The sequence below is a fragment of the Drosophila sulfurigaster genome, chromosome X (genome assembly GCF_023558435.1).
Source record: "Drosophila sulfurigaster albostrigata strain 15112-1811.04 chromosome X, ASM2355843v2, whole genome shotgun sequence".
NCBI lineage: Eukaryota > Metazoa > Arthropoda > Insecta > Diptera > Drosophilidae > Drosophila > Drosophila sulfurigaster.
This window is the reverse complement of record NC_084885.1, coordinates 3,142,901-3,163,022: the sequence shown is the minus strand read 5'-3', so window position 1 is coordinate 3,163,022 and position 20,122 is coordinate 3,142,901. Positions and strand designations below refer to the sequence as shown.

The 20,122-nt window shown below is 37.1% G+C and overlaps 1 protein-coding gene across 1 annotated transcript in view; it reads right to left on the bottom strand.

Moving 5' to 3' along the window:
• Positions 1 to 19,830, bottom strand: part of LOC133847092 (hornerin) — a 109,468-nt gene extending 89,638 nt beyond the window's left edge. Inside the window, exon 1 of the mRNA XM_062281881.1 lies at positions 18,979 to 19,830. The gene's annotated coding sequence lies outside the window, so the exon portion shown is untranslated. The remainder of the gene's footprint in view (positions 1 to 18,978) is intronic.
• Between the last annotated feature and the right edge of the window lie 292 nt (positions 19,831 to 20,122).

The window sequence follows — 20,122 nt, the reverse complement described above, 5'->3', positions numbered from 1 at the left end:
TCTTCAAAAATGTCATCGCACTGTTAAAAAGGAGTTATAGATGATGTTAGCAGAGATTTGTCCGTTGCATGAAATCAAAGCTGACTCTGTTCTCTCCACATGCCACTTGCCTCTTGCCACTTGTCACTTGCCTCTTGCCTCTTGCGTTGTGTGCATTTTTGCAGCTGCTGCTGCTGCCTGACACCATCATAATACCCAACCGGGGGCTATAAAAAGGGCCAACAACCGCAGTTGCAGGTCTCTTCGCTAGTTTCCCTTCTTTATTTCGGGTTTTGTGCTTTACTTTTCTTTTTTTTTGCCATTTCACTCCAACTCTCGGTATGTGCGTTGTTTTTTTTTGTTTTTGTATTTTGTTGTTTCACTTTGGGGGAGAGCCCAAAGTCGTGGCTTTGATTGAGAGGCAACAGCAACAGCAGCCAGAACCAGAACTAGAGTCAGAGTCAGAGTCAGAGTGAGAGTCACAGTCAGTCAGCCCCAGCACAAAAGCTGGGGAAACCTGTGACTCGGCTGCTGCTGCTTCAGCTTTGGGGTCCCGGACTCAAGTCATTAGGCTCGCAATGTACGGATAGTCCTTCCTAGTCGTCCTTTGTTTGACAATTTTGTGCCCGAAAAAAGCGAAAAAAAAAGCGAAAACATCAACAACATGAAACAAGAAAGCGAAACGAAACGAAACCAAACGAAACCGTGCAGTCATTGTGTGTGTCTTAACCTGGCCAAAAAGGGGAGTATGTGTAGTTGTCGGCGTGGGCGTGGCCAGGAAGCAAATGTCAGCGCGCTTAATTTTGTGTGCATGCGAGAACGCCAGCTGAAAGGAGCCAAAGTCGCGAGCCACCGAGAAGTCGGGGGGAGAATTACATAAAAAATATTATAATAAATTCAAAAAAAAAAAAAAAGTAGTAAAAATAGAAAAACTCGAAAGAGAGGAGAAACATAGAAATACTTGGCGCAAAGGGCGCGGTTGCCAAACACACACACACATACACACACATATTTACTATGTGTGCTGCAAGTGGCAAAGGCAAAAGTTGCAAGTCGTTGCCTTGCAGCAAGCACACACACACACACACACACACACGATATTATTATGACGACGACAAGTTCCGGGTAATATAGAAAGAGAGAGTGAGAGAGAGAGAGAGAGGGCAACTGTTTTGCCAACTTGTCTACTTAATCCAATGTGGGGGAGTTAACACCAAGGCACAAACTTAAAGGGTCATTCATTTTAATATGCCACACGATGCACGCATGGCCAGCAAACAGCAGCAGCAGCAGCACCCCAACAGCCAACAGCAACGGCAGCAACACCACAAAGCAATTGGCCCGTGTTTCATTACGTTGCTTCCCGCTTTCCCCCCTCTCTCGCTCTCTCTCTCTGTTGCTCTCTCCACCTGCAACACATTGGAATATTTGCATAAATTAATTACAAAACGCTGCCGCAGTCGCTGCCAGCATTAACTGCGTCCAAGTCCAAATGTGCGTAACTGGCAGCGGTAAAAGCGGAATTGGATATCGGATGGGGCACCACACCGTCCATTCAGGGGTGGGGGCAGGGGCAGGTGCGGGAGGGGCAGCATTTGTATTTGTATGGGTTATGCTGGGGGATTTGCGAGCATTGGGGTTGTCAAGGTAAACTTTTTTAATTATGAAAATTAAGTGCAGCGACTACTGCAATGAGAGGGAAACTTTGTCAACGCCCGCACATGAGTGTGTGTGTGTGTGTGTGTGTGTGTGTGTGTGTGTGTGTGTGTGTGTGTGTGTGTGTGTGTGTGTGTGTGTGTGTGTGTATACCTTTAGTGTACATGTGTGTGTGTGTGTGCACACGACCCAAACGTAGCGCAAAAGCTTCGCTCAGTCCCCGAAATTGAAAGCTGTTTTCTAAATTGGCAACAACAGATGTTGACATTAATTGGAGTCCATTGTTAATGAATGTGAATGTGAATGTGAATGAACGTGAATGCACGACTCGTATGAATGTTAATGAGTGCGCTACACTATTCACACGCCACACACACACCGCATTACAGCCAAAAAAAAAAAACAGGAAAAAAAAGCCAAAAATAAAAATGTAGAAAATACTTGTGGCAAATATTGCAAGCACATTAAATAAAAGTTATACAATTCTTTACAACAAATTGTATAGAAAATGTGATGTGAATGCATATGAATACAAATGTATTCGTCTCATTAATTAATAATTGTCGAATACGCTAAAAGTGTAAATTAGAAATCTCTTGTGGAAAATAATCTAGTGCGGATGCCATAAATATTTTGTGTACTATTTGTGACATTATTAATAAATATTATTTGGAAAATTCTTGTGTCAAAATAAGTATTTGTCTTGTCTCAATAAAGTTTATAATTTTTGTAAAATATTTTACTTTAAAGAAATTTATATGAATAACAATTTATTAATTGTAAATCAGAAATCTCTTGTATAATAATAAACAATTGTCCTAAATATTTTGTATGATTTTCATACATAAAAAAAAGAATTAAATATTATATAAAACTTTTATAACTTTTATATATATATATTGAACCAATTTCTTAAGATAAATTGAATAAAATAATGTAAAGCTAAAATGCTTGAAAATAAATTGAATAAAATTGTATTTGACATCCATATTCACATAATTAGTTGTATTCTTCATATTAGAAATAATTATTCTATATACTGATAATATAAACTGGAAAAATCATTTTCAACTATTCGCCACATTAAATGAAATTCAAAAACAAAAAATTTTTTAAAATAAATTGCATAAAATTGCAATCTGAATTTATTGTGTTTGTCTCAAAGCTTGAAAATTGAAATTAATTAAAAGAATTTTGAAGTACACATAAAGTATAACTTATGTGACTTTAATGTATTCGTTATTAATGATTATGAATTGCTTTAAGCTAATTGCCATGCTATGAATGCGTATGAATGAAATTGAGTCAAAATATTCAAGATATATTCAGTGATCTGAATGCGAATAGCATTTAAATCAAATGCATGAAATGACCAAAAATTTGCATTTGGCTTGAATACAAAATGTATTCATACTTGACATGCATGAATCTAACAAATAAATAAATGAATATTTGTATGTTGTGTTGCCTGTTGTTCGTTGTGTGTGATGTCATTAAAATCCAATCTACTGTAACAAATGATGCATATTTTATTCATTATTCACTTCGCTTACAATTGTGAGTCACTTTTAAATATACTACAACTTTAACTACCATTCATATTAATGGGTACCCGCATTACTCAAAAAGCATTCACTCCCCCCAAAAAGCGAATAGTTTTGACTTTGTCCCTCCACCTGACTGAGTCGAAGTTGGAGGCTGACTCGGAGTCTGAGTTGGAGTTGGAGTTGGAGTCTGAAATGTGAGTCACTTGTTTGGCTACTTTCTCGTGGCGCAACTATTCATGCACTGGACCAGAAAGAGGGGGACAGCAAGATAAATGGTTAGATAAAAATAAAGACAGAGAGCGAGAGAGGAAGAAGCAAGGCAACGCCTCCGCCTTCGCCTCTACCTTCGTCTCCATCTCCATCTCCGCCTTAACAATTCCAGAGTAAATCACGCCAATCACTCGACAAAAGTTTTGCATAACAAAAACAAAAGCACAAAAGCACAGGAAACACACGAAAAAAAATACACACACACACACACAATGAAACGAAATGATAGATAAAAAAGTAATGGCCAATAAGTGAGTCGAGTGGATAGGAGAGGATAGAGAGAAAGAGACAAAAAGATGAAGCAGAAGGACGAGGTAAGTGGAGCGAGGCAATGTTAATGAGTCTTTGTCATTGTTTTTGGGGAGGAGGAAAAACGTCGCTTTCCATTCATAATTCGATACAGATGCCATCATAAACTGTGCAACGAGCTGAGAGGGATTCGACCAGACCTAAACACACTATAGTTGGCTCCTATCTCCATCCACTCTCTCTCTCTCTCTCTCTCAGTCTCTCTCTGTCTTCTTCTATCTGCTCTGTCGGACTGTGTAAAAAGTATTTTCAACTTTTGGCCACATGCTTCATTTATCACAAATTCATTTATCATTTGTCGTCACACACACACACACACACACACAAACAGTAGCAATGTGAATTTGAATCGCAATGTGAGTGTGAATGCGAGTATGTGTCCCAAACAGTAGCAGCAGCAGCAAAAGGAAGTCGCCACGAAATAAGCCCTAAAAAAAACTGGGAGGCAGACGAAGAAAAATGATAAAGCAACAGCCCAACCAACATTGCATTGCAAGGGGATGATGGAGCGGCTCTATTTCGCATAGCTCGATAAAAATGTTGGCGGAAAAGCAAGAGCACCCAATCCCAAGCCAACAGCAAATGCAAGCCAAAATAAAAATACATTAAAAAAAACGTCAAACGACAAGAAAACAAGTAGGAAAAAGTCAGAAAACTTCATTGAAGTGTGCTCGACTGCGAGATACCCGCTACTCATTTACAATAAAAGATCTACAGTGCGGTATTATCAATTAAATATACCAACAAATACTGAAATATACGAGAAGCTTCTAGCATATTTATATCTTAATAAAGCCAAACAGTTCGTAATAATCGTGAAAATATACCGAATAAATATACCAAACAAATACTGAAATATACCAAAAAATTTATTTCGCATTTCAATATTGCAATCAACGAAAAACTGTGTGGTATTATCGTGTAAATATACCGTAATAATACTAAAATATATCAAAAAAATATATTTCAAACATTTAAATCTTAATGAGGCCAAACAGTCTGGTATTAGCGTGAAAATATACCAAAATATTATACCAAATATATACTGAAATGTACGAAAAACTATTTTTCGAAGATTTAAATCCAAATAAAGACAAACAGTTCGGTATTATCGTGAAAATATATCAAACTAGTATGTCACAAAAATACTGAATTTTTTTGAATTTTGACATACTACTGCATTCAAAATATACCATAGAATACCAAACCAATGAAGACCCGACAGCTGCAGACGGTTTTTGTCATTCAAAAGTAAAAGGTATTTGTTGAATATCATCTCAAGTGTTGGTGCAAAGTTATTATACCCTTCTACCCTATGGGTTGTTAGTATAAAGAGCAAGCACAGAAATTTCAAAAGTTCTGATACCCTTGTGTATCAATCGCAGGTTGAACTGCAAGTAACAAAAGAAAACTTGAAAAACTGCACAGCTTACAAAAAGATTTTCTCAAGTTCTCAGCACAAAAAAAAGACGAATACCATATAAAAATTGAAGTTGCAAAATCAACAACTAAATCAAATTCATGCACAATTATTTTGGACAGCGTTTAGGGACGACAATTAATGTGGACAGCACATTAAATTGCAATTACTTGCGTAATAGTAATTAAAAAATATATGCAATTACCGGTAATAAGTTTTTAATTCTCATTTAATTATGTGTGCAAACATCTTTATAAAGTTATTGTGCCCCTCTCTCTTTCTCTCTCCCGTCATGCGCGACTTGTTCGTGTTGCTAATACAAAACGAGTAGAGCAAAAGAAAAAAAAAAATACAACATCAAAAATACGGGGCAAAAAGAAAAAAAAAGCAAATCAAATAAAGAAAAAGGTCAGGAAAAGCTTCGAAAACACAGTCGAAAAGTGGGCGAAAAAAAAGCAGGCAAAGAAAAACCGAAACCGAAATATATCCCAACGAAACGAAGCGAAAATAAAATTTCCAGCTAATGACAAAAATTTCCGGTTTCGGCAACAGCCAACAGCAACAACAGCAACAACAGCAACAACAACGGCAACGGCAAATGGCAATTTTGTTGGCGCTGGGCGCAGGAAGAGACAAGCGTATCAGCCAAAAGAGACAGAGACAGGGAGCCAAAAAAAAAAAAAAAAAAAAAGAAGAAAAACACGGCCAAAATGCGCGCGACTAATGATAAACTTCGCATACGGAACAACAACAAAAGTGAAAGTGCGCAATTTATGGCCTGACAGCGACTGCAAGACGGCAAAGGATATAATCGCAAGAAGTTGAGGGGAAGGGGGAGGGGAATGGAAGGGGCAAGTGATTCGCTTGGCACACAAATCAGTTGGCGATTAAAAACGCCAGCAAGTCGCTGGCAAAGTTGACAGACACCAACTCATTACCCATTAATTACTCGATCGCCACACTGCGCTCCCTAGTGTAATGCTCACAGCTCTGCTCATCGTATATGGTATATGGTTATTTATCCTGGTTCAATTACAGCGCTATACGAGTGTATTCAATACACTCGTGGGTATTCATTCACATTTTCTCACACTTCATTTGCCGCTAATTAGCGAGCTCAACTCGAATCGAGAGAGCGAATGCGAGTGCGAGAGAATCTATGGAATTTCAAAAGCTTTTTGCCCAGATACGATCCATTCAAACACACACACTCACACACACACACTTGAGTGTATTTGAGTGTATTCATATATATACATATATATTTATTGGCAGAGTGGAAAACCCTTTTTGCGATTTGGTGCGCGTGCGTCGCACGTTTGACGGCACATTTTGCGGCGGATTGGAATGTTAAGTGCTTCGACTGTTCGCTCAAAAGGTGTTGCCCAAGGTGTTGCACCTCCCTCTCTGCTCCCTCCCACTCGCACTCGATGAAAAAAACAACGAAATACAACTGAAACCATAACATAAACCGAGTGCGAAATTTGATGAGGGGCGCGGCAGACACTTGAACTGAAGCGTGCAGCGCTAAATCCACGTAGGTAATAAGGTAATGGCAATGCTAATGGGTAATGGGTATGCTGTAATGGGTAATGGGTAATGGTTAATGGCCAAATGGCCAAGCGATGGGCATTGAGTAATTCAAGCCAAGCCAAGCCAAGTCAAGTCATGCGTCTGCCTCTTTTTTAAGTGGTTTTTTGTTGTTTTGGCTTTTGGTTTTTGGTTAAAATTGCTTTCATTTTGTGGCCAACATTCCGCGAATCGCAAATGCAGTTTGTGTGGGCGGTTGTGGGCGTGGCAGAGCGTTAGCGGTTTGTATTGTGTCTCAAAAACATTCAAGTACTATTTGTACTTTGTGAATTGAATGCAAGTCAATGTTTGGAAAACTTACGCAAAAATACGGATTTTCATTTTCCTTTTAGTGTATTTATTCATGTTGCTATTCGTTATGAACAAACTGTGAATACTCTAGAAATTCATAACAAGTATTTCGATAAAAGCAAATATATCAAATGAATACGAAAATATATCAAAAGTTATAATTGGTATATCTATATACAAGTCGAGTTCGAAAAGGTTTGTGCAGTACAGTGCGGTTTTATTCTAAAAAAATATACTAAATAAATATACCAAGAAAATACCGAAAATATATCAAACGATATACCCTATATCAATATACTAGTCTAGTTCAAAAATGTTGGTGCAAAACAATGCGTTGGTATTCTTCAAAAATACCATAGCAATACGAAAATATACCAAGAATTCTAACTGGTATATCGATATATGAGTCAAGTTTGAAAAGGTGTGTCGAAACAGTACGGTATTATTCTAAAAAAATATAACTATATTATTATACAAAAAAATGCAATATGATACCAAAGGCTACATTTGGTATATCGATATACTAGTCAAGTTGGAAAAAAATCGCTTAAAACGTTAACACTTCAATTACGCTAGCGATTTCTGTGGCATTCCTTCTACTCTATTTGAAGCGGGTATAACAAAAAAAAACATTTAAGCAGTCGCTGCTACATTTTTCTCTTGTTTGATTTTTAAGAAATGTTGCAAAAATAGTTTTAATGTCGCATTAGCGCATTCATTGATTCATTTATAACCCATTTTGTTATGCTTTGTGCTACTATTTAATGCTGTGAATAAACTAGAAATTCCTCGAAAACACAAACATTTAAATACATGAATGAGCTGTGAATGCATCCACAAGTGCACTCGCATTATTCATGAGTGCACTCAACGAAATGTAGTGTGCAGCACAATCGAACAAACGAACGAACGAACGAATAAATGAACGAATGAACCAACTAATACGCTAGTACCCTAGTTGCAATCAATGTGCCAAACAAAAATTAAAGAGACACAAAATAAAAGTGAAGTGCACTCACTTCGCACACTCACGAGTGACAGACAGACAGACAGACAGACAGAGAGACAGCTAAGTAATTGGGCCATCCATTTGGGTACTCGTTGGCCCATTCAATCGCAATTATTTGGCAAATTCGGTTTAAATCAAAAGCATTAAACATACTGAGTACATGAACATGTATGTACGAGTATGTACATATATCAAACCAATTGCAGCAATGCGATTCATTGAATCAAGTTGTTCAATGCCTTTTAGCCAAACTCCATGATTTGGTCTAGACAGTCTCAAGATGCCCACGAGTGTGTGTTCGAGTGTGTCGAAAAGGTTTGTGTGTATGTGTGTGCGTGTGTTTCGAGTGTGTTTATAAATCTACTCAATACTCGCTCGCTCGTCGCATATGAATTTGTTTTGTTGGCATGTTGTTATGCTGTTTGTATGTGCGAGTTTGTATGTAAATCAACGCACATTTTCCCACGTCGTTTCAACAAAAAAGCCAAAACTCATTTATCAGCGGCATTTCAACAACAAACAACAAACAACAAAAGCGGCCCACATACAACAGCCAACAGCCAACAGCCAACAACAACAACCAACCAACCAACAAGCAACAACCAATAACAACAACTACAACAAACTACGCGTCAATGCACAAGAAATGAGCAGCATCATCATTTATAGAGAGCATAGGCTCAACCTCAACATCCATATCCACATCGACATCAAGCACACACACACACACACACACACATTTGTATTAAACTTTATTTTTCGATGTATATGTTATATGTAGATGATGATTATATAGTGCGCTATTTGGCCATGGGCGACATGCTTATTATCGACTCCGGTTTTTGGCGTTTTCAGCGAGTTTTTTTTTCGTTTTTTCTTGTGTTCTGTGCTGTGTTTTTTATACCCTCACCAATTAGAGTATTATCAATTGATCTAATAAAGGGGTAACGCCTGAGCAATATCAAGTTTTCACATCATTAACAACAAAATGTGTTGCACTTATTAACCATAGAACATTAGTCAAAATCACTGAATATAACTATGCGAACTAGGCTTTCTGTGAAGTAAACGCACTGAAATTTGTTTAAGTAATTGCATACTATAAACATTTAATTATACATGCAGCAGATCAAAGATTAACAACATAGAAATGCTCGGTTAAGCATAATATAATTTAGCATTGCGTTGTCCATATTCAACTTACTACAAAATATGTTAGAAATGGAATTTAAGCTTTTACAAAGAATTTGGAGTTTTCTTTTAATTTATTCCCAGAATATACACAATAAATTGGTTTAAACTTGTTTTATAACAATCTTTAACTAGGAAGAATATAATTGCATTAAAAACATATTCAAATTTTAAATATTTTGGTTTCAATATTATTTTATTTCTTATCAGAATAAACACATATAATAAATCATTTGAGCTAGTATTTTAAGTAGAATAAAATTGCATACGAACACTTTATTCAACTTTTAAGTATTTCATTTCAAATATCATTTCAACTTATGCAACTAAATTAAAATTTCTTTAAATCTTTTCAGAATATGAATAAGGAATAAAGAATCTTTTTGAGCTACTTTCATCCTAAAATTTTTAATACAAAGAAAAGTAAATGGTGATTTATTGGCATCAATTTGAAGAGTATTTTGACTTCTCCATCAGCAGCAGCTTTGTTTCATTTATTGTTCTTTTTTTGTGTGTGTTTTTTCATTGCTTATTTGCTATTTATTTATTGTTGACCCAGACGCCATATAATTTATGGCCAACATTTAATTGCAAATTTGTCCTTTCAAGAAGAAATTGGCACAGATGCGCGACGAGCCTAAAAAACATTGCATATTTTAGAGTATTTACACATGTATGAAGTGTGTGTGTGTGTGTTGGTGTGTGTGTGGGGCCTATATATTACATTTAATGACTACAAAATTGTCATTAGACACGGCGCATAAACTTCAACAACATCAACAACAACAACAACAATAACAAAAAGAACAGCGACCACAACAATGAGAGCAAACAGAGCGCATAGTTCTTTTATGCTTCGAACATTCTTTTATAATGTTGTTCGTGTATGCTTATTTTGTTGTTGTTGTGTGTTTTTTTGTTTTTTTTTGTCATTCTTGATTCTTGGCTCATCATATTTCATAATTTGTACAGCACTTATGAGCGAAAAGGAAGCAGCTATCGATGGTCATCGATTTATGAGGCCCCCATTTAATTGATTTTACAACTTGACTGGTTCGCGCGAGACAAAAAGAGAGAGAGAGAGAGAGAGAGAGAGAGAGGGGGAGTTGAATCGTCTTCGTGCCTATAACCACTTTGAAATTCAAATCATGAAAGTGTTAAGAAAGCGAACAGGCCCAGGCCAGGCGAGGCCCAGTCAAGCGACCAAGCCAAACAGGCAAAAAGAATAAGAATACACAAACATACATATGTATACGAGTATGTGTATATAAAACCCTAGAGAACCGGACTCTAAACAGGTTCTGTCAGCGAACTGTGAAGAATTTTTAACCTGCCTTTTGCCTGCCTCAAACACACACAAAAAAAAAAAGAAGTCCGAGAGTCGGGAGTTCGCTCGATGGTGTGTAAAAAGGCAGCAAAAGAAACCAGTTCTCAATAATAAAAACTAATTTATTTACTAGGTGTAGTAAGGTACAAAACACACATATGTAAGTAGAAAATGACAGACACAAAAAAAAAAACATACAAACATAATACGAACCCGAAAAGAACTGAGCCGAGGGAGATGAAAAGAAAGAACCTCAACATCAACCTCAACCTCAAGCATGGGCGACAAAACAGTTGATCAGAAACTGCGTGTGTGGCTAATCAGAATCAAATTGATTTAAATTTGAATGGTTCGATGAGTAAAGTGCGCGGCAGTCGAAGCAGAGAGAGAGAGAGAGAGAGAGAGAGAGAGGAGAAGAGTCGGAAAAGTGAGAAAAGCGATAAGCAGGGGCAGCCAATTGTTTGTTTGTGTGTTTGGACTATTTGGAAAGAAATAAAGGTAGATATCTGATGCATATTTGCATAACATTTAACAAAACAAAATCGAAGGACAGAGACAGGTAGAGCCAAAGAGATATACTATATGTAGATATAGGTGGGTGAGAAACTAACCATACCATAAAAAGTTGCGATGGCATAAATCATTTCAAGCGTATTACTGTTATTCATACCCCGCGCTCACTTTGCAACAAGTTGGCAGCACCGTCGTCCGTCGTCCGTCGTTTAGTTATTTAAACACGAAATTCACATCATTTTATCCGTATGTAAATATCCGTATGTAAATCACGGAAAAACTGCTGCTCGCATTGTTATGAAAAAAACGAAAAACGAAAAACGAACGGAAAAATAAATACAATTCGAGAATCGAAAATCGAAATATAAGTGAAATTTCCATATAATTTGTAGGGTCTTTCGGTTGGAAACACACACATTTTCCATAACATGCACATGCTAATTGCCGCTGGCTCCGTTGACACCTACTCCATAAGTACTACAATATATGTGTATTTTCATCGCTCAAATAATTGAGGTAATTCTTCAGTCGCGTCGGAATAATTCCAGCTTCCAGATTGTTAGATCAGAGTTCAGAGTTGAGTTTGAGTTTGACTTTGCCATTTGCCATTTGCCTGTTGAGTGGTTGCTGCTGCATTCTCCAAAAAAGGTCAGCTTTGTGCTGCTTTTTGACCATCAACTGAACAACAAACGACATGGAATCCTTTTGAGTGATATGCAAATGGGAAAACAGTTCCCAAGCCAAAACAATCAAACTGAACACAACAGAACAGAAGAATGATTTTGTCGAATGAAATCAGAAGTAATTTGTACGCTGGCATTTAACTGAAATCAAAATAAATAATTAATGATCAAGTTGCTTGCTGAAATCATAAAATCAACTGACAACAACATCAACAAAATGCTAGAGATGCAAAGTTACGATGGAACAAAAGAGAACAACAAAAAAACAGAAAAAAAAAGAAGAGCAGCTGCAGAGAAAAGTTCAGTTGGATGCAGACACGGGGCGAACCACAAAAGTAACTTAAAGATACAAAATCTGTGTAGCCACCGAAACACAAGCGAACGGATGTCAGCAGCGGCCCATTTAACAGCAAAAGAAATAAGAAGACGCCAAGACGCTGAGACGCTGAGAACGAGAACGCGAACGCGAACGCTGCGAACAAGTTGAAGCGCAAACTTTTGCGCTCACTTTTGACGTGTGCTTAGCCCCGGCCATTAGATAGACCCCGCAGCAAACAAAGCGGCGCCAAAGATACTAAAAACACCAAACGAAGATACACAGCGAGCCAACTGCCAACTGCCAACTTCCAACAGCAGCAGCAGCAACAACAACAACAACTGGCAAGAAAACTGACAAGTAGCAGCAACTGGGCAACCGGGCAACGGGGCAACGGGGCAACTGGCAAAAGCTGGCAACACGAGCAAAACTGGTAAGTGGCAAATGGCAATGGCAAATGGCGGCGCCCCCGTCGCTGGTTGACAACAGGTGGCAATTCTAAACAGACTCAAGATATCAGACCACCTGCCCACTGTCCACTTACCTTTGGCTGCTGCAAATGAGTTTCTCTCCCTCTCTCACTTCTCCTTTCCTTTTCTTTCCCCTAGCTTAGGTTTTCGTTTTCTTTTCTTAGTTTAGTTTTTTGTGTTGCTGTTGATCAAATTACCTGCAAGATGAAAGAAAAATAGATGCACTTTTAGCTTGAAATGTAACTTGACATTTTCTGTTAAGCTTATGTCTAAAATAAATGAAAAGCGTCAAGAAATTGTGAGAACAATTTGCGGAAATATATTACCAAAAAATGTTTCACAACTAAAATATAATATATTATCATCACATAGTAAACATAAAATAAATAAATATAGTTAATATAGGAGTAGAAACATATTAGCTATTTTTCAGAAAATAATTTCAATATAAATATTCAATTGTGAGAACAATTTGCGGAAATTTATTAGCATATTATACTAGTATATTATTATAATAAATAAGTATTATAATAAGTAATATGTAATTAATAAATATAGGAGCAGAAATATATTAGTTCTCAATGCTTCCAAAAAAGTTTCAAGAAACAATTCTAATAAAATAAAAGCTTTTGTGAAAGTGAATCATTTAAAAAAAAAGTTGAATTTATTTTAATTTTCTTCGGCTATTCTAAATATTTAAGCACTTTTCCACATAATCTATTAAGAACTAATTTATATCAAAATATTTCAAATTTATTCGTAATATAGTTTTTGTTCTCTCAACGCCTCTCTTTTATACAATCTTTATTATTATTATTATTACAAATAAGTGATAAATACATAAGGTATAATTTCGTATGCAAATTATTTACATAAGTGTAATATTTTCTCAATTCTCTGTTAGTTATACAAATCAAATTTATTTCCGCTGGATCGTTTATCAAAATTATTGAGTTCTCTTTTCCAAGAAACTTTTCGGGGCTCGAAATTAAATTTGTTCTCTTTCTCTCTTATTCTCTGACTTGCTGGAATTCGCCAATATTTCCATCTATTCTCATTTTTTTTTGGGGGCCGAATAGTTTCAGTATCACAATGTTCGAAAGCAAACGCTGTGACGGGGATAAGAATGCCCATTTGACCCATGACTTTTGTGTGAAACAAATAAAATAAACTAAGCAACAACGCAAAAAAAAAAAGCAGAAAGAAAAAAATGCAGAAAAAACTTCAAGTTCAATTTCTTTGTTCGTGTTTTAATCCATTTAAAAAATGAAGAAAAGAAGCAGGCAAGAACGAAAAAAAAAAACTACAAAATAAAGTTGAAACTTTTGCTAGCCTTGCGAAAATTTCCAAACTCGTAGCGCAAAAAAAAAAGAAACGAAATATATAATACGATATATAAAAAAGAAGAGAGAAGAAAAAAAGCCACAAGAGAGGAAGGAGGAGGAGGATGAGGAGAGAAAACAGTCCAAAAGATACTCAATCGAATTAAAATGCATTCGAGTAGCAATGACACTGACACTGCCAAAAAGAAATTTGTGTGCGTGGCCAAGGCGGCAAGGCTGGCAAGGCTGGCAAGGGGCGTGGCAAGGGGCATTGGGGCAGATACACAGATACAAGATACGCAGCCCGACATGGTGGCAGCAATGGCAACTGCGACAGCGACAGCGGCTTAAACTGTGGCAAAAGTTATTGTAACTTTGCCCGCAGCTGCGACGACAATGTTGGCTTGACAGGGAGTGAGGAGTGAGGAGTGAGCGGTACTATCATGCCGGGGGGCGGGTTCAGACTTGGACATGGACGGAAGGGAGGAGGTGGCACAGGCAGATGAATGTTTTTAGGAGACGCACGACACGCGCCTACTGACTGCCACGCATTTCCTTTCTGACCTCAATCGTTCGTTGGTCGCAACTCCCGAAAATACAAATCGAGCTGGCTTTCTTTGTTGCAGCACTGCGAGGGGAAGGGGAGGGAAGGGGAGGGGACCACCCCTGGTAGAATGCGGCTGCCCTTTCCGTGTTTAAAAAGCATTTCTGTTCCAGATCAAGACGCAGCTTCTTGTCCGCTTTGCTTTGAACATTCATTCGCCGCGTTTTGTTTTTTTCTGCTGCTGCTTTTTTTGCTTCATATATTTACTCGCTCGATTCTTTTTGCTTTTTTAGCTTTTTTTCCCGGCCAGTTTTTGGCTCTTGGCTTACAAAGATGCTTTTAAATGATTAAACGCTGTGATTTCTTATGTTACCAGGGTCGGGCATGGCACTTTATACAATTTATTTTTTTTATTACATTCAGAGTTCGTTTGGCGTCGCTTTTGCTTTGCTTTGCTTTTCTTTTGTTTCATTTTTTTTTTCTCTGTGATTTCACATGGGTGACATTTTTAAGCATACGCTGATTCATTTTGCCATCGCACAGCATCAACTTCATCATCATCATCATCATCATCATCATCATCATCAGCATAAAGATGTTAATAAGCGTTATACATGCTTTGATATGGCCATTTAGCTAATCGATAGATTTATATTTGAATGGCTGCGGCTTTTGTTCGCGTTGAGATAAAATCACAAAACAATTCATAAGAATTCATCGAAAATTTGACTACAAAATTAATTTAAAAGCGCAACAAATTCTCTTCGCTCTCTTCTTCATATAGTCTTTTACAGTTTGATTTCTTTTTTGTTCAGCCAAACGATATCAGCTTTTAAGTTATTTGAATTGCGTTTAACTAATTTGATTAAAGAAAAGAATACGAAATTTAATACGAAATCAATCATAAAATGAATTGCAATTATTTTCAACATGTTCTAAATACATTTATTATATTTTCTACGCTTTATCTAGAAATCAAAAGTAAACTTTTATTAAATTTATGGCCATAAGAAATACATTTTCTATATTTGTAGCGCATATTTTCAAAGCTAAACTCATGCCACAACTTGAACTTAAGGAACGTTGTTAATCTATTAAATTTTCCCAGGAATTATGCCGCTCTCTTGTTAAAATTTCGCTTTCGAACAGTGATGATTGCATAAAATGAGATGCCATGAGTACAAGTATTTTCTTAAATGACTTTCGCATAAACAACTCAACAGAATGTCTATTTGTTCAACGGGGCGTTTCAAGTTTCCTGTCAACGCAACGAGATGGTGGGAGCAGATCCTGCTTTGCTTGTCATTGAATACGACATTGACATTTATTTAACTTTAGCGACCGCAGATGCGTTGCCAACTCGATGACAAACTTATTATGCCATCAACATAGAAAACACACACAATGGAGGACAACAACAGTAACAAGGGAAAATGCTTTGGTCAAGTGTCTGGCAGTGAATTGGCAAAAAAAAAGAAAAAAATTATATATAAGATATGAGAGTGAGAATGAGAACGAGAGGGGGGAGTGAAAGATGACAAAACTCTTTTGTGGGCAGCCAAGCATGCAGCAACTTTGCCACCAAACAATTTGTCGAGCCTTTTTCAGTTGAAAATTTCAACGGTTTGTGTTATCAGCAATCAAAGCCAACTCACTTCCCATCCAGACAATGCACAAGCAATCTCTGCTCTATAATCTTGCCAGACTGATTGAAAAATCATTTGAAATGTAATATCCGTCGTTCGTAATGTCCGTAATAAGCCAAGTCCGCTCAATTAAAAGGATAAACTGCAGCTAACTGGCATTCAAACAAATACTTTACCCTTTTTTTTGTTTTCCCCCCTCGTTTTCCATCCAACTTCTCTAACAACTACCCTCTCGCTACCCTCTTGCCTGTTTTGTTGCCAAGGGCAGCTGCAAATCGAGCTGCCTTTTGCCTTTTGGGCCAAGCTACTTGCAATTGTGGCACTAAAATAGTGACATCAAATCAAAACCAATTATTGTGCCACTTAAAGTAAAACTACGAATGATAGAAGTCGCTTGTCATAAGCTCCTTAAAGGATTGCACTTGAACCGGTTCAACTCCGGGAGGAGTTTGCTTTGTTGTCCATTCTCTTAAGTCAAGTGACTTGAAATTAAAGTCAATTGCTTGTGGAAGTGCCTTCGAACCGGTACAGAAAAACGGTTCACCGCAATAATCCGAATCGGAGAAAGTAAATGAAAACACATTTACAAGTAAGTGACATTTTTAGTTTATCATAAGGTTTTAGAAGTTAAAATATTTCCAGAATTATTTATCGAAATATTTTTGAACCGGTTTAGAAAATTGGTTCACAGCTTTAGTCCGAATTAGAGAAAGCAAATGTAAACACATAAGTTAACAACACTTTTAGTTTATCATAGGATTTTAGAAGTTCAAATATTTCCAGAATTATTTATCGAAATATTTTTGAACCGGTTTCGGAAATTGGTTCACTGCTATAATTTGAATATATGTAGTTCTACAAAAAATAATTCTGTAATAACATTTATAAGTCGGTAATTTTTTTTAGTTATTCATAAAATTGTTCATCTCTTTGCATTTGAGCGAATGCAGCTCTAATCTTTATATAACTCTAGTAAACACACTTCAGGACGCACATTTTGCACCAATCGCATATACTCCATTGCCCAAAAGGGTATTTAAAATGGATGGCGCTTTTAATTCTTCATAAAATGACATAAATAGAGAATTTTTAGTTTGTCGCACGCGGCGCTGGGTAATAAAAGTTGGATAAACAGTCGTTAGTCGTTAAGCGGAAGGAAAAGCAGTAGACAAAAATAACACGAAAATGAAAGAGGAGAAGAAGCGCAACAACAAGAACAACAACAACAACAACAAAATTATATATAGAAATATCAACTGAAAAGAAGTTAAATTGCAGCTGAAATTGAGCTGGGCCCACAGTGAAGACCGAGTAAAAGGGCCAGAAAGTGGAAGGGAAACGGGAGCGAGAGCGAGAGCGAGAGAGAGCAGAGCTAAGGGATGCGATGATGGCAAGAAGATTCTACGAGAGTGAAATATAAGCTGAGCATCTTTTGGTAGCTAATGAGCAGCAAAGTTTCCGGCAAGCGACTCAATTCCGAGTAATTGGAAATCTCAATAAATTTCTAAATGATTTGTAATCTTTAAAAACACAAAAAAAGAAAACCATATTTCTGAAACTGTTTTCAAGTCAACGGAAACAACGAGTAATGAAATAAAGTTCAAAAAGCGCTTAGCAAATAAGTAAAAAGAAGACAACAGAAAGAACACAACGGGAAAATACGTAAACAAATAAGTCGATGCAAGAAGTCTTATGAGAACTGTAAGCTGGAAAAGTAACTGTAATAAAAAGCTGCTAGCCGTATGGTATTGGATGCTTTGAAGCCCTATTTAAATAAATTCATTCTCTCTTTTTATTTTTGGATTAAATAGCAAAAATCGTGTAGCCCAAAAAACCGCAGGGAAAAAACTCAAACTCTCGATATTGAAACTAAAACCGAACCACATTATGTGCCACTAAAATTGAAGTTTTTTTTTTTTTTTTTAGCAGCACTTGAAATGCATCGGCTCATTACGAGTAAACCCCCAATCCCCTGAGGCCCCAAGAGCCCTCTCCCTCGCAACAAACACACACACACACACATGCAAGGCACTTAACATTGTCAAACGCTTGTATCCCCCTCCCCTCCCTCTAATTCGTCCCAGAGAGAAACATTAAAATGTCATGCACTTGGCGCGGCTAAAAACTAAAACCAATTTTCCAATGCTGCAAAACTGCCAAAAACACCGTTAAAAAGCGCGTATGTATTCGCGTGTGTGTGCATGTGAGTGCAGCTACACTGAACTAGCGAGTGAGCGAGATAGATAGTGTTATTGGCCTGACGCTCAATTACAGAGCATAGAAAATACAGTGAATATAGTTTAAAGACAACAGCAAAAATGAGGCAAGCATTGCAAATGTTTAAGCATTGTATAACAATTAAATAATTAAATAATAAGCAATTAGTGTTTAATGTTAATAACCGCTTAACTCATAAAATATTTATAATGCGACTGAATATTTCTTATTCATTATACATATGTATTTGCCACTATTCACTGTACTAGCATTTGCCTTTTCTATTGCTGTTGTTGTTGCTATTGTAATTGCTGTGTTTGTCGTGGTTGCTGCAGTTGTTGTTCTTGTTGTTGTTATTTCCAAAGGGGCTGCAGCGAAAACCACGAAACAGCAGCAACAGCAAGAAAAACAAGAACACAAATGATATATTGTAATGACAATATGATAATACCGACGCTTAACATGAACTGATCGCCACACTCACACACACACAATCACACAGCCTCACAGTTGCACAGCACAGCGTGAGTGCAATAGGAGAGAAAGAGCCTGATGGGCTCAGGTAACTGCAGCTCACTTGCTATTGCTTTTACTCTAGCTGTTGTTCTTGTTGTTGTTCATTGCCCACGCAAAGTGAATGAGCAGCAACAACAGTTAGAAATTGCATTTTGCTTTTACCTTTTCTTTTCGTTTTGTGCGTGCGTGCTTCTTCCTTGCTGTTGTTGTGTTTGATTTCTGGTACTTTTTGCCTTTACTTTTAATTCACACTCCTATTTGTTTGTTGTTTTTTTTTCTTTTGTTGTTTCGTTTACTTGGTCTGTTTGTGTTTTTGTAATTCACATGTTTTGCATTTGTTATATTTGCATTTGACTCTTTGCTCTCTTTATTTTTCTTTTACAAACTTGACTTCTTGATTTGCAATTTAATTTTTTTTTTTATGCGCTTTTTGCTTTTGGCTTTTGCCTTGCTTCAACTTTTTGACTCTTGATTTGATTTTTTTTTTTACACTGGCAATTTCATTTAGAAAAAACACACACACACCAGAAAAAAATATTTGTGGATCTTTTTACCGATTAAACGATGCGCGATTTTGTTGATTTTGATTTTAGATTTCGATTCGATTCTTTCAATATATCGCTAGCGATCCTTGGCGTGGGAGTCAACGCACACACATACACTTTCACAAACACACTCGCAGACGGTCCGAAAATGTGTAAATAAATGAATTTCTTTTCTTTGTGGTTGTTGGTGTTGTTGCTGCTGCTGCTGCTGCAGTTGGGACGAAAAAAAAGGCGTCGCGGCAGAATAAACCGGTTTTTACATGGACAGCAGCGAGACCGGCATTTATTACAATTGCACCGACGACGAATTCGAATTCAGTTTCGTTGCGTGTGTACAAAACAAAAAAACAAAAAGAACGATATGAGAATCTTTCACATCAACAACTAACTCTCTCTCACTTTTTGGGAAACTTCTTTTTTCAATAACCGCACCGCGTCCGTTTCACACGACCGCCTCGTTCGGCTTTGCTTTTGCTTCTGCTCGCGCCGCGTTAACAGTTGTGCTGTTGAGCGGCGTCGCTTGGCGCTGTTAAGCCGCTGTTGTTGCGGTTTGAATGCGTTCGCTTCGAACGTGGCGACGCTGTTAACGCAGCGAACGCAACAAAATACTAAGCAGGCGGCTCGTTTGTTCGAGTTCGCTGTGGAACATGAGTGTGTGGATGTCAAACATGTTGTGGCAAGTGGCATAAAAATAGTGCTTGTAAATTGCACGTTTATTATTTTAATATATTTAAGAAACATTCAATTATGAAAATGTTAGA